Genomic DNA, 14,542 nt, shown 5'->3' with positions numbered 1-14,542 from the left:
CTTGGTTGCTTTCAAGTTTTGGTAAATGTGAATCAAGTTGCTATAAATATCTGTGTACAAATATCTGTGTATCTGTGTAAATACTTTAAAAACAAATCAATCACGCTTTCCACTGTGCTTCAAATATATTCAATAATCTATTTGAACACTCACCACAATGAATTATATTATTTATTTACATGTCTATTTCCCTTTCAGTGATTTTTATTTTATTTTATTTTATTTTATTTTATTTTATTTCTTTTTTTGATGGGGGACGGGCAGAGGGACAACGAGAGAACCTCCCATCCAAGTACTGATCAGGCCCGACCCTGCTTAGCTTCCGAGATCAGACGAGATCGGGCGCGTTCGGGGTGGTATGGCCTTAGACCAAAGAGAGAACCTCAGGCAGACTCCACGCTCAGCGCGGAGCTGACGCAGGGCAGGATCCCATAACCTGAGCTGTAATCAAGAGACAGACACTTAACCAACTGAGCCACCCAGGTGTCCCAAATTTTTATTTATTTATTTTTTTTAGTTATCTGTACATTCAACACGTGGCTCAAACTCACAACCCCAAGATCAAGAGTCGCACGCTGTACCGACTAAGCCAGCCAGGTGCCCTTTTTAACCTTTTTTTTGTTTGTTTTAACTTATTTTTGAAACAGGGAGAGACAGAGCATGAACAGGGGAGGGTCAGAGAGAGGGAGACACAGAATCTGAAACAGGCTCCAGGCTCTGAGCGGTCAGCACAGAGCCTGACTAGGGGCTCGAACTCACGGACCGCGAGATCATGACCTGAGCCGAAGTTGGCCGCTCAACCCACTGAACCACCCAGGCGCCCCAGGTGCCCTTTTTAAAGGAAGAGTCTGTGTCTTATTCACCATCACTTCTCTTGGTGCAGAACACAACAGTCATCGGTTCAGCGTATCCTTTTGTTGTTTCTGGGGAAGAGGGATGGCAGAGTAGAGCAGGACAACCCTGCCGATAAATATCTTAGTGATGGATTTAACAAGCTGTTTTTTATAAATATAAATACAGTAAGACCTCAACTGTAAGCAAGATTCAGGATTTCCCCATAAAAAAGAAAACTAGGAGGGTAAGCACCTTCAGCTTTATGGTAAAAGGAGAATTGGATTCCAATGTTTAAAGTGATTCTATGAAAGCCTTTATTAATATTTTCCGTGTTCACAGGGAGAAAATGGGCAGCTGAGAGCATCCTAAATAAGAAAATACCAACCATGCACTACCTTTATTCAGTGCTAATGGGTGCCATGTAATTAATTCAAGTTACCATCCCTTCTTCAGTGGAAACTTCTCCCTCCCCTGCAGCCCGCATGAGATGCTGTACATTTGTTCTGATTTGCTGCAAATAAGATGCTTTGGTTTCCTGATGCTGGCTCTCGACAAGCAAGGGCTTGCTGCCTTTCTGATCTCATGCGTAGGGGCTGGGCCCTGGATCTTTCACAAGAGTGATCCGGAAGATTTGGTGTCCTCTAATTAGCCTAGTTCAGTAGACATTTCTCAAATCCCTCCACCAAGACCCAGAACCGTGCAGATTTAACCCTGTTCCCACTAACTTCAACTACAGAGGGACCCACTCCTTACCCAGATCCCAGCTTCTCTGTCCTAACAGACACCACAGGGATGTCCAACTTCCTGCTTTACTTTCCTTCCATATAATTACTACCACATTAATGTCTTTATTTTCTACCACTAATTCCTATTCTGAGGGTTGTAAACTATCTCGACCCTAAGAGTCCCTCTCTTGTAATTTGAAGCTGAGCCATTAACAGCCATCACTAAAACATATGTAATATAATGCATTAGCTGATGAAATATCAAATTTCTCTTTTGATCAGAGACTTCAAATAATGCACAAGGTCGTGAACACAGACCATCTCTTGGAGGTGATAGTTAAAGAAAATAACTTACATGCTCCAGAACATAAAGTCATGCCCATATCGCATTAAATACTCCGCAAAGATGGAAAAGAAAATAAATTCTCTTTTCCACCCACAGTGTATGCGGGAGGGATGAGAAGAGAGGGAAAGCTGCTTATGGAGGAAAACAGTAACAGATCTCAGCATAAGGCAGAGTCCAGATCAAGGACGAAAATGGCTTAAATTCATCCCTATGAAATAAATAAACATGGATGTGTTATTGTTTCTTACCAATGTGACCCTTTGGCTGCATACGGAGAAGAAAAGTCTGGCAATCTGACCTTTGCAGAAATGATGGAAAAACTGATCTGATACCGCTCCTCTTTGGGAAACCCCATTTTCTATACTACCTCCAAAGAGGAAAAACTTGAAACCCATTACGCCAGGTCCAAGGCTGTGGAATCACCACATGCTGTCCGCGGAAATTAGAAAAATGCTCACCTATCTTCAGGAAGATGCAACCCCTCATTAGTGTCCTGGTAAATGAAACACAGGCCACATTTCAGCCCCTTTGCCCCCTCAGCCGGACACCTCTGAGCAGTGAATAAACATCATCTTTTATAACAACCCTACTCAGTGCTCTACCTAAAAATCTTTCAATGGTTGTTGCTCTCAAATTAAATTCAGGCTCCATATTATAGCCCCAATCTTGCTCTCCTCTGCTTCTCGAACTCTGATTAGACAAACGTGAGACCTTTTAACCCTGTCTTCTGTATCACTTAATTTCCCATCTATATTTTCCATCTCTCTGCGCTATGTTCTGCATAATGTCTTCAGACCAATCTTACAGTACATTAATTCTTTCTTCAGCCATGCCTAATACATTGCTTAATATGTCCACTGAGTTTTTAATTTCGATCATCGATTTTATTTCTGAGTTCTCATTTTAAAATCTGCTATGCTAATTGCTCCCACTAGTAGAAGAAATTATGTATATATTTTTGAAATTATGTATTTTTTAAAGTTTATTTCTTTGGAGAGAGACGGGGGGGGGGGTGGGGTAGAGAGAATCCCAAGCAGGCTCTGCACTGTCAGCACGAGCCCAACATGGGGCTCGAACTCATGAACCGTGAGATCAGGACCTAAGCTGAAATCAAGAGTTGGACGTTTGACTGAGTGAGCCAGCCGGGCACCCCACAGAAATTACATTTACGTGACATAATGTTAACTAACACAACAATGGCAATTATATTATATCAGTGTATCAGATGAATAGGTTTGTACACCTTAAACGCACACAATGTTATATGTCAGTTATATCTCAATAAAAAAAGAAAACCAAAAAATCTGTCATTGTTTTACTATTGTTTCCTATTCCTTAAGGATACATTCAAACTTGTCAGTGTCTCACCTAGTAGAGTGGGCTTAGTATGTTTAAAAATAATTTCCTTTAAGAACAATTTCTTTGGGGTAATTTCAACATTTGAAATCTTACAGGTCTGTTCTGCCTGGTGTTTTCTATTGGTTCTCCCTCATGGCATCTAGTTTACTTGAATGTGTGTTCATTCATTCGTTTATTACTGTGAACTACGCATTTTCCTTAAGAAATTATTCGAGGAAATTGCTTGAGGCCAAGGACAAAAGCATGGTCCTCTGAAATTTACATTTGCTTCTGCCAGGCTCATGGAAGATACTAACCATCTAGGACAACTTTAAAATGGAAGTCGTAGCTTGACATTTTCTGGAATACCCAGGGGATGTGAATTTGGCCCACGGACCCACAGAAAAACTTGTTTTCTACCACAGCTTTTCTGGGCCGGGGGTTTAATTCCTCCTGATATACTCAGGTCCAAGAAAACTTTCCTTAGGAGTAAGAATGGAAGGGTTGTGTTATTTCTGGCTCATCATTAGACATTAGGGGTATAGCTTATGAGGATCTCAACTTAATGTGCAGAAGATGTCTTACTAGACGTCTAGGCTTTGTCTTTTGTGAATTTTATCCAAGAGGCCTCGACAACTGCAGTTCAAGTTTGAAAACACATTGTCAGTGAAAAAGCATCCTCAGTGTTCTGCTTATTTATCTGGATTTCTGCCTTTACTTAGATTTTAGCTTAATGCTGCTTTTTCGTCATGTCAGTTGTTATATGCTTTCAAGCATTTTTTTTTTCAACGTTTATTTATTTTTGGGACAGAGAGAGACAGAGCATGAACGGGGGAGGGGCAGAGAGAGAGGGAGACACAGAATCGGAAACAGGCTCCAGGCTCCGAGCCATCAGCCCAGAGCCCGATGCGGGGCTCGAACTCACAGACCTCGAGATCGTGACCTGGCTGAAGTCGGACGCTTAACCGACTGCGCCACCCAGGCACCCCAACTTTCAAGCATTTTTTAAAAAAAAAATTTTTTTTTAACGTTTATTTATTTTTGAGACAGAGAGAGACAGAGCGTGAACAGGGGAGGGGCAGAAAGAGAGGGAGACACAGAATCCAAAGCAGGCTCCAGGCTCCGAGCTGTCAGCACAGAGCCTGACGCGGGGCTCGAACTCACAGACTGTGAGATCGTGACCTGAGCCGAAGTCGGACGCTTAACCGACTGAGCCACCCAGGCGCCCCTCAAGCATGTTTTTAAATATATATTTCATCCGGGCTATTTTTAGTTGTTGTCTGCCAGAACTTCTGGTCAGCCTTGCTACTGGCAAAGAAAGTCTGATCTCAGTGTGTGACCTTGGACAGGTTACTTAACCTATCTGGGCTCAGTTTACTCCTCTATAAAATGGAGACAATAATAGTTGTGAAACATACATAAAATAACAAAAGTGTGATGCTTACAACAATGCGGGCACAGAATGTGAGCTGGCTCCTGCTTTCCTGCAAATGCCCGCTGGAATTATTTCCACGGTCCTTCCTTGTCTGGTCACCCAAGAAAAAGGTCCACTTTAAGAAAGCATACGCTAAAAACATAAGGACCAGGGATCATCTGGAAAGGTGGAGTACGTCGATGTCTTAGCTTTTCTCGTTTCTGAAAATGTGTGGGACACGGTGTTTAGACGAAAAGCAGAAACGTGTTTCTCACTGAGCCTGTGGTGTTATTCTTTTCGTTCTCCAGGGTGTTACTTTAACGCCTAACTAGAGAAAATGTACACACGTTTATAGAAAGAGCTTGGGGCTCCTCTGCAGATGTCATCAAGTTTCACCATTTGATTCACATTTAGTGAAATGGATCATAAACTTTTATAAAAATCACCAGGACAAAATAATGGAGGATCCCGAGGAAGAGGAGGAAGGGAATCAATTTCTCAGGCTGGGGCTACATGCCTCCCGGGCCTTTGGGGAGTCAAATCCCAGCCACCTTAAGTGCAAGCTGTAAATACTATGGTTTTTCTGTGTGTCAGCCTTCAGACAGGTCTTATAAACCCACAGCTCTAAGGTTTAGTGGACTTTCACTTGTGCGGACGTTATTCATTATCATTTCAGATGTCACCATCAGGGCTATGTTGCCAGCTTCCACTCGGATTTCTGTATCCTACCCGCCTGATTTGGGGATGTTACGAGAGTGAGTTCGGCCGTCAGGTGGATTTCAGGCCAGGTGGATTGCAGACCTTGTGGTCTGAAGGAAAAGGGAGAAATAATATAAAACGGTAACGCTCTCCTGTATCAAGACTGGATGATGGTGGTTATTTGAGTTGCAACACGCCGCAACAAAGCCAAAAGAAAAAAAAAAACAACAACCCACAAATGGATGACGACCTGTCCTCTTCCAGCTGGAGGAACGCCCCTCTGTCCTGAGCCAGCCAGCTGGAGGCCAGTCGCAGCCCAAGGGCTGAAGGAGCACATTTGTGGGTATTTGCATAGCTTTTAAAAAATGCTGCTTTAGGGGCGCCTGGGTTGTTCCGTCGGTTAAGCGTCCGACTTCGGCTCAGGTTATGATCTCACGGTCTGTGAGTTCGAGCCCCGCGTCGGGCTCTGTGCTGACTGCTCAGAGCCTGGAGCCTGTTTCAGATTCTATGTCTCCCTCTCTCTCTCTGCCCCTCCCCTGGTCATGCTCTGTCTCTCTCTGCCTCAAAAATAAATAAACGTTAAAAAAAAAAAATTTAAAAAAATGCTGCTTTAAATTGAGGAATCATCGTATTCAAACCCAATGAGGACTAACTGTCCTTAAAATGAACGGAGAGCAGCCCTTCTCACCTAAACTGTACATTAGAATCACGCAGGGGATTTTCAAATGCGCTCATGCCCAGGCCCCACCCCTGATTGGCTTAAATCTGCATCATGGAGGTAGGGCTCCCGTTGTTGGTATTTTCTTTTTTAATTTTTTTTTAATGTTTATTTATTTCTGAGGCAGAGAGAGAGACAGACCACAAGTGGGGGAGGGTCAGAGAGAGAAGGAGATGCAGTATCAGAAGCAGGCTCCAGGCTCTGAGCGGTCAGCACAGAGCCCGACGCGGGGCTCGAACTCACAAACCGTGAGATCATGACCTGAGCCGAAGCCGGACGCTCAGCCAACTGAGCCACCCAGGTGCCCCAATCAAGTTTTAGATTCATCACCGCTCAGTATCAGAATGTGATAAATACCTTTGAGGAGAACACTTCTTAACTTTTCCTTGATCCTCAGTGAAGGACATTTGAATCACAAATTTTTGGGCTACAGAAGGACCTCATTTGAAATGAGTCAACAAGGAATCAGAGAGTCAGCCATCTTTATGTTTCCTGCACTCCCTCGGACCATGTGCTAAACAAATATTGGGTAAAGTAAGTGGGGTGAGGTGACCAAGGTCACACAGCACCCACACCTGACCTCTGGTCACTGACTGCACTATAGCTGCTCCCTCATTTGGAGGGTGCGTGTCCCTGTGTGTATATGGGGACCACACCTCCTGTATCGTATGGGTGAGTCAAGGTTTTTAAATGGTTTGTCTCATTCTTCCCAAGAATGCTTGTTTTAGTCCTCAGGCATGTCACGATTTTTTTTTTTAAGTTTCAAAAATATAGTAGCTATTTACGGAACCAAAATATCTGTTACTAGGTTGGGGTCCAGCGTCCCCTCGCCCCGGTTCTCTCTCAGCTTCCATTATATTACTCTTTAAGCGTGTCAGACGTGCAAGTTCACGAACGGCCTTGTCTTTGTGCAGGAACCGTTTGCGCCTTCACACGTGGCGACTGTGTCTCTGCCCCAGTTCGAAGCACCATGATGGACAACGCCTTGGGGGTTTGCTCAGGCACCGTCAGCTTCCTGTTTTCCACTGTTTGCTTCTCCTCGACTTTCCACATTTCATTCATTTCTCCCTGCCCTGTCGGTGGGCAACGCTTTCTCCCCAGCTCTGATACATGCAGTCTTGGGCATTGCTCCACCTCTCCGTCTGCCTGGCTCATCTCTGAGGAGGGTTGAACTTGAGGACGGCGTGATGAGTCTCTGCGCCTGAGATCTGTGGCTGTGGCAAACTGGGGGTGCCTGGTACCCGGGCAAGAGTGGGGCTGTGTCGAGGTCAAGACTGCGAGGAGCTGACTGGTTGTGCGTGTGTGTCTTAAACTAGGATTCAGGCAATACTGATGAAATAACTTGAAAATGAGCTTGTCGCCCCTGAAATAAAAAAATTTAAATAAGAGTTAGAATCCATAAATTACAGACCCAACGGGAGCAAAGGACACTAGATTTTGATGTTGATTTTTTTACAAAGCCGTGACAATGGCACTATAAAATCTTGTAATAGTTTTCATTTTACTCCCTCAAAACACACTTTACATTCAGGAGCTAATAAGTCTTAAAACTACCCCTGTATGACATTGCTATCAGGCCCTCTTATTTCTAGCTAGGAGGATGGGATATAGAGTGACGTATTTAATTAGGGGCCAGGGGCCTGGGATATTAATCTTCAGTTTTAACTCATCATTGAAACATTGTGTGGGTCAAAGAAAAACAACTCTTGAATACCTTTATTGATCAATTCTTTATTCCAGAACAGTCTGGTCATCAGAAAGAATTCTGGCATTTTCTGCCCTTCATAAAAATCGTTGCCATGGAAATATCTCAGTTCCCCCTATCCTTCAATTGCCGGCATCTAAACAGGTCATAAACAAGCAGATTAACTGAAGTCCAGCAAAGTCTTTTATGATAGAAGTGAGGTTCGTAATGGGCTACATTACAAAGCTTTCCCAAGTGCATTTTCTCAGAAGGAGAGAATAAAAGAACTCTTCCAGAAGCTCGGCTATGTGCTCCAACCACGGTTTTTTCTGCTAACTGGCTTAGATCTCTGCCTCCTTCCAAACCAAATACACTAAATCCATGATTGTTTTCCATGCAGAAGTCTTGTTTTATTTTGATCAGCTAATAAATATGAAGATTCTGTTTACTGGAAATGCCATGGTATCTCTTAGAGACTACTTTCCCCAAACATCGGGAATTGATGATGTTTTGCAGGCAATTCAGGCCATTGCTTGCTTTTTAATCAAATGATTTCATTAACTGATAATAGTCATTCACTTGATTCCTGGGGGAACTGACTGCTGTATGATTTTATAGCCACTGCAAAAACGCTCTTCTTCCTTGCCCAGTGCTGTTGAAACGCAGTGTGTATGAGGAATCGCAAAATCCAGTTCTGAGCAGGAATGTTTTATATCCTGAATGAATAAAAAGGGGGAGACTGAAGTGCCGTCTTAATTCTTGCCTGGATCTGTGATTCCTACACTGTTTTATTTCATTCTTTTTTTTTTTTTTTTTTTAACGTTTATTCATTCTTGAGACAGAGAGAGACAGAGCATGAGCAGGGGAGAGTCAGAGAGAGAGGGAGACACAGAATCCGAAACAGGCTCCAGGCTCTGAGCTGTCAGCACAGAGCCTGACTAGGGGCTCGAACCCAGGAACTGCAAGATCATGACCTGAGCCAAAGTCGGTTATGACAAAGTAGGCGGCTTAACCGACTGAGCCACCCAGGCGCCCCTGTTTTATTTCACTCTGAGACGGTATCCCTCCCAGCTCCTGAGCTCTATCTGGTGTGCATCTTTTTGCAAAACTAGATTAAACAAGAAATGAATTGTGTTTTGAGATTTTTCACAACCCCTCCAGAACTGGGTGATGTCTAGGAGGGGTCAGTGTGCATAGTTGGCTTTTGAGACTGTGAATCTAGAAAATATGTGTCAGGCTGCCGCCTATATCTTCATACTTATTTGTGTCGGAAAATGAGGTGTGAAAAGGTGCACGTATCTGTAGCATACAGGTATATGTGTGTTCACAGAGTTGGGCTTAGAACAAAATAGGAAAAGGATCATGTTTATTCTTGAAGAGAAAGACAGGAATGGTTTGTCTAAACTCGGAGCATTCATAGCATGATAAATCGCTCATACAATGTCCTTTATAATGCTGGAGTTGAAGGGCAAGAGCAAAGAGGTCATCGTACTAGGTCAGACTGCTGGCTCCCAAGCCAGTGCTCTAAGAACGGTACAAGGAGGCTATGCCGTGGGACGCTGTAATTGCCCTCGTGGTGTGAACTTCAAAACGTTGAAGGGCCCTGATGAGGACCCCAACAGGTTTTGTTACTCAGTAGGTGTTTGCTGTGACGATAAATGATACAAGCCCCCTCTAAGTCTGTTGTCCACTCACTTAACTAAACATTTTCTTGAGTTTATCTTCATTCTAGGGTGCATCACTGCTGGGGCTAAGTTTCAGAAGCTCGCTGTCCAGGTTGTCTGATATAAAACGACTTATTTTAAGCTTCAACGGGTGTCCTCTGGGAATGTGCTCTTGGGTGTTCTGGAATTTAACGAACAGACTCATCTTGTCTCTCATGCGTTCGTGATTTTATAGGTTTCCTTCATTTCAATCTGACCCTTTGTTTTTCTGGGCTGGAGATTTACCATTTTCAAGGGTAGTCTTACATAAAAACACATCTATATCAAGCATTTACACAATGTAGTTATCACATAGGGGAATTTGGTTGGAGGCGTATTATAATAAAAACACCCTGAAGTCAACCGAGTATTTGGAATTTATAAATACAGTTTGGCCTTCAGAAATACTGTCTAATTTATTGGCACAGCCTCTCTGTGAGGCAGGAAAAGGGTAGGCTTATGTTTAAGTAGTTGTTTAAAATCTTTTCTTCACTTTCTTCTATCATTTCCCAGCATGTATACCCTCGCAGAATCACCAACAGCTCCTAGATGCAGATATCACACTCAGACTTCTGGGTCTCTGAGCCTACCACCTGTTCCGTCTGGAGTTTATTTGGGGGATGGTTGGTGGTGGGGAGAAAGTAGGCTCAGTGGGGACATCCTAAAATTTGAGACATCCTTTAGTAGTTATGTAGTCAGCTGGATTATATACATACATTCAGGGTTTTGGTTTTCTCTAAGATTTTATTTTTTTTAATAATCTCTACACCCAACGTGGGGGCTTGAACTCAGATCCCTGAGATCATGGGTCGCCCATTCTACTGACTGAGCCAGCCCAGCACCCAATATTTGCAGTTGTTTTTTGTTTTTTTTTTTAAAGCAAACACCCAGGTTTGGAAATCAGACAGAACGCCTGGGACAGAGATGTATATTTCGGAGCCTTTGGTGAAAATATAGTAATTGAAAGCAGAGGAAAAAACAGGATCACAGGGGACTTCACAAAGGGTAGGAAGAGAAGAGGGCCCAGCAAGGAGCACCTTGGGAGCTCACTGGCTAGAAGAGAAAGAGCACGTGATGGAAACAGACTAGGAGAAGCTGGAAAAGTGGAAGGGAAACCAGGTGAGTGTGCGTCAATGAGCCCAGAAGTTTCCAGAGCAAAGAAGAGAACTTTGGGTGGATGCCGTGGAGAGAACAAATAAAAAAGATGGAAGAGTATCCACTGGCACGCCGCTGTTGAAATTAACGAGAATCAGGCTGGAGGAGTCAGGAAATAAATGGTTGGGAGGGAGTGTTGTCCGCAGGTGTAGACTTTTGACTGTGCGGGGAAAAATCGAGACAAGCTGGTAATTGGAAAGGGATGTGAAGTCCGGGGAGCGCTTTGTCTTTTTGTTGGTTGGTTGGTTGGGTTCTTTTAGGTTGGAAGAAAATTTAAATGCTGATGAAAAGAATCCAGTGGGCAAGAGAGGAGGTTACCGGGAGCCAGGGGTTCCCTTGCAGTGTTGGGATGACTGATCCAGAACAGAAGGAAGGAAGTGACAGTGGGACCCGGCTGTGGATGAGGAGATGTTTGCAGGTGCGATAGTGAGGAGCCCGTTTGATGGTTTCTGTTTCCTCCTAGAACCCTTTCTAGAACCAGGAAGCAAAGCCATCCCCTGAGGGGGAGGGGGTAGAAGGGAGGTCTCGAACAGGGGAGCACAGTTAAAGTTGGCCCCTGGGAATTCACAGGGCAGGGAAACTCGGGAGCTTCTTTACTTTCTCCAGCGATTCTCAGCTACCCAGGTTCAGGCTGGGATAAAGCAGAAACAGCAGCGGAAAGAGGGGGACACAGGTCGGGAGCAACTGAGAGAAAGAGAGGTTAGAAATTCCGCCAGACCAGGAAGGTCGCTCTCTGAAGCCGGAGAGTTTCAGAGGTGGCCCGCGGTGGAGGGGACAATGATCTTGATGATGCGAAAGGACACGTGGGAGTCTAAAGTGGGGTGGGAGGAGTCTCTGATGAGAGGGTGTTTGAATCACTGTGTTTCGGAGGCAGAGCAGTGTGGACTGTTGACAAAATCTAGGAGATGTGGAGGAGAAGGCAATTCGAAACAGGGAGTTCAAGGACTGGAGAAGCCAGGAGCCTGGACGGGCCATCTCCCCATCTGATCATCATATCCTTGGCAGGTTATAGCCCTGGTGTTGAGGTGGACAGAATAATGGTGAATCGGTCACCAACGCCTTCACTCAGTATGGGTGCATGGAAGGAGGGATCTGTGGAGCACAACAAAAAAGAAGAAAGAGACGCACAATGACACAGGCCTCAGAGAAGTGACTTACAGTATGAAATTTGGATGGTAAACTAAAAACTGGAACGGAATGTGTTTTTAATGTGCTGTAATTTTAACAGAGAGCAATCGATGTTTTAAAAAAAATGGCAGATCTCTGTCTTTTGAAAAAGAACCTGAATTTCTGTAATTAGGAGAAAGTTCTGTCCTGGGAGAATAGGGGTTTTGTTTGTTTCATATAAATTGGAGTAGAGGCTCCACTGAGCAAATCCTGGGGACCGTGTGGAGTGAGTGGGCATTAGCTAGCAGGGCTTACTGGAATTATTTCTCAAAAGGTAACAAGGCAATTTCCCCAGGTTCACTTTCAACCATGGGAAGCAGAAGATTTCTCTACACATGATGCCAAGATGTCTGGTTTTAGGAGAAGGGGTAAGAAAGGAAGAGAAACTGTTTTTGGACAATTCTACAAAAGTAGTTTGCAAGAATGCCCTTCCTACTGAAACGGGGGTGGGGGGTGGGGGGTGGGGGAAGACTCCAGATAATCTGAGCTTCTTAGCCATCACAACCTTTGCATGCCCAGAAATTTTGCTTTCTTCTGGAAGCTTTGCCAGTCTCTGTAAATGCTAAGACTGGGCCAGCAGCCTGTGTTACAAGGCTCTCGCTGGAAGCTCTCTGCTTGTCCTAAAGAGCGTCTGAGGTCATTAGCCTTCTTCCAATAAGCAACGCCTGCCCCTTCTTTACAGCTCTCCATTACCTCCGGCCCCAGAGAATTCCAGTGGCATCCACACAAGGAAGCAAAGGGAGAGAGCTCCCTGGGGGTGAAACATAACACCAAAAGCTGTTTTGTCCTTGTACAGGCTCCAGTCCTGGTGTTTTCACTCTACCTTCACCGTTCAGAATTCACTTTCTCAATTCCTGCTTTGTTTCCAGGCAATAGGCTTTGGATTCCCAGAAAAATCTAGTAGATCAAGTGGAGAAACCAGAAGCAAACTGTGATGCAGCCCCAAAATGAATTCCATAAACTGCTATGAGTTCTTGGATATGAAGTTTTAAGAAATGTTTACATCTGCTTCCTTCTGATACTCCCCCCCAGGGAAGGAGGCTCAGCTCTTTCACAGAATTTTGAAACGCGGACTAACTTTGAGACGATCTCTTCCCGTTGTCTTAGAGCTCTGAGCCTGGAGTGGGCCTCTCTTGTCCTTGTGTGTTCAGTGGCCCCATTTCATTCAGGGACCTTCCCCGCCCTCATGCCATACGGTCCTGGCGGGGCTGTCACCACTCTGTCCCCTTCTCCTCCTTGCACAGGCGCGGGCCTGTGACCCAGGCCTTCCTCCGTTGATTGATTAGCCTGGGCTGCAAGCAATCTGGTCATTGGAAAGAACCAGACTGCAGAGCCAAGACAAGCACAGGCAAGCAGAACCGAGCGTCAGAGCCCTTGGTGACATTATCTGTGCTCCTGGACTCAGGCGTGTCTTCCTACTTGCATACAAATGGTAGCCCAGGAGAGACAGGGTTCTGCACTTGGCTTTTTTCTCCCTTTTAAACAACATATCCTTGAGATTACCCCCCATCGGCGGATGGAGAGCATCCCAATTTATTCGTACAATTACATAGAATTCCATTCTTACAATTATCGTGTGGACGTATCCATAGTTGATTCAACCACTTGTCTCTTGAGGGGCATCAATAGAGACGGGGGTCATTTTCCAGTCTTTCAATGTTTCAAATGCACAACACTTCGTGTTCTCCCAAGGGTGTTAGTCTTACACGTGGGATCACTGGATTACTGTACCGGTGTAATTTTTGCCAGACGCGGACCAATTCTCCTTCACAGGGATTATTTCGTACACCCACCAGGAATGTGTGAAAATGTTGTGTCTCCACAGTCTTGCCGACGGAGTCTGTTGTCAAACCTTCGGCTTTTTTTTTTTTTCTCTCCGGTATTCCAATCCTGTGCTCTCAAGTCTTGCTCTCCTTGGAAAGGCAGAGAAGTTTCTCACCGGGATCCAAGGCATCGACTTGATAAGACGGTGAGACGTTCCCGGAGGCTGGGTTCTGGGGACGCTGGTGAGCCAACCCTAGAGCGGGTGGAGGAGTCCTCCCTGTTTAGGATCAGATTATGACCGGACCAGAGATACTGAACGAACAGCACACAACACTGGAAAGAGACAGGAGGAGAAGTGGGGGGAAGTGATGGCAGGGAGCACCGTGGGGATTGCGTTTGGAGGTGAGAGGCGGAAAACAAATTGTGGAGAAAAACCTAAGATGTTTGCTCCCTGCTAATAGCTGTGTGAGCTGGTTTATCTCAAGCCCTAACTCATAAAGTACGAAAACACGGGTAATTCAAGATTTCTAGTCTGTGAAATTGTCTTTCTCGTTTCCAGTCCTTTGGGAACTAGATCCTTCTAGAAATAATCCCAATGCCACTCCTCCAATTCGTCCTTCTTCCAGCACACAGCAGAAAGCTATTTCAACATTGTTAGGGAAATCTTTGGCACCCTTGGTTGAGGTGTCCAATGAGTTTGTCTCAATCTACCTGTTTTTAATAAAATAATAAATGTAAAGAATGTCATTTCAAAGACACTCTTTCAAAAGGTTACCAGCAGGGTAAAGGAGTCCTAAAATGAAAAGACATTTCACCTTTTAAAGTAAGTAGAGATGTTTCAGGCCACTCAGATACATTTTTAAAAAACACAATCAGTGAACTTGTTAAAATTGTTAATTAAAGGAGCTGTTTCAGATGGTCTACCACAGAGTTGAAGGACATAATTTATTTTTCTTCTGGCAAATGAAAATGCAACGTAAGGAGGAAAAAAAAAA

The 14,542-nt window shown here is 44.4% G+C and overlaps 1 long non-coding RNA gene across 1 annotated transcript; it reads right to left on the bottom strand.

Moving 5' to 3' along the window:
- Window positions 1–281: 281 nt before the first annotated feature.
- LOC115498715 lies at window positions 282–13,876 on the bottom strand. Its single transcript, XR_003963927.1, has 3 exons — window positions 13,866–13,876; window positions 12,870–12,874; window positions 282–363 (listed from the first exon to the last, which is right to left on the bottom strand). It is a non-coding gene; the product is annotated as an uncharacterized LOC115498715 (long non-coding RNA).
- Window positions 13,877–14,542: the final 666 nt, after the last annotated feature.

This window comes from Lynx canadensis, chromosome D3, assembly GCF_007474595.2.
Source record: "Lynx canadensis isolate LIC74 chromosome D3, mLynCan4.pri.v2, whole genome shotgun sequence".
Lineage (NCBI taxonomy): Eukaryota > Metazoa > Chordata > Mammalia > Carnivora > Felidae > Lynx > Lynx canadensis.
Note: the sequence above shows the minus strand (reverse complement) of the source record. Positions and strands in the feature narration are given on the sequence as shown.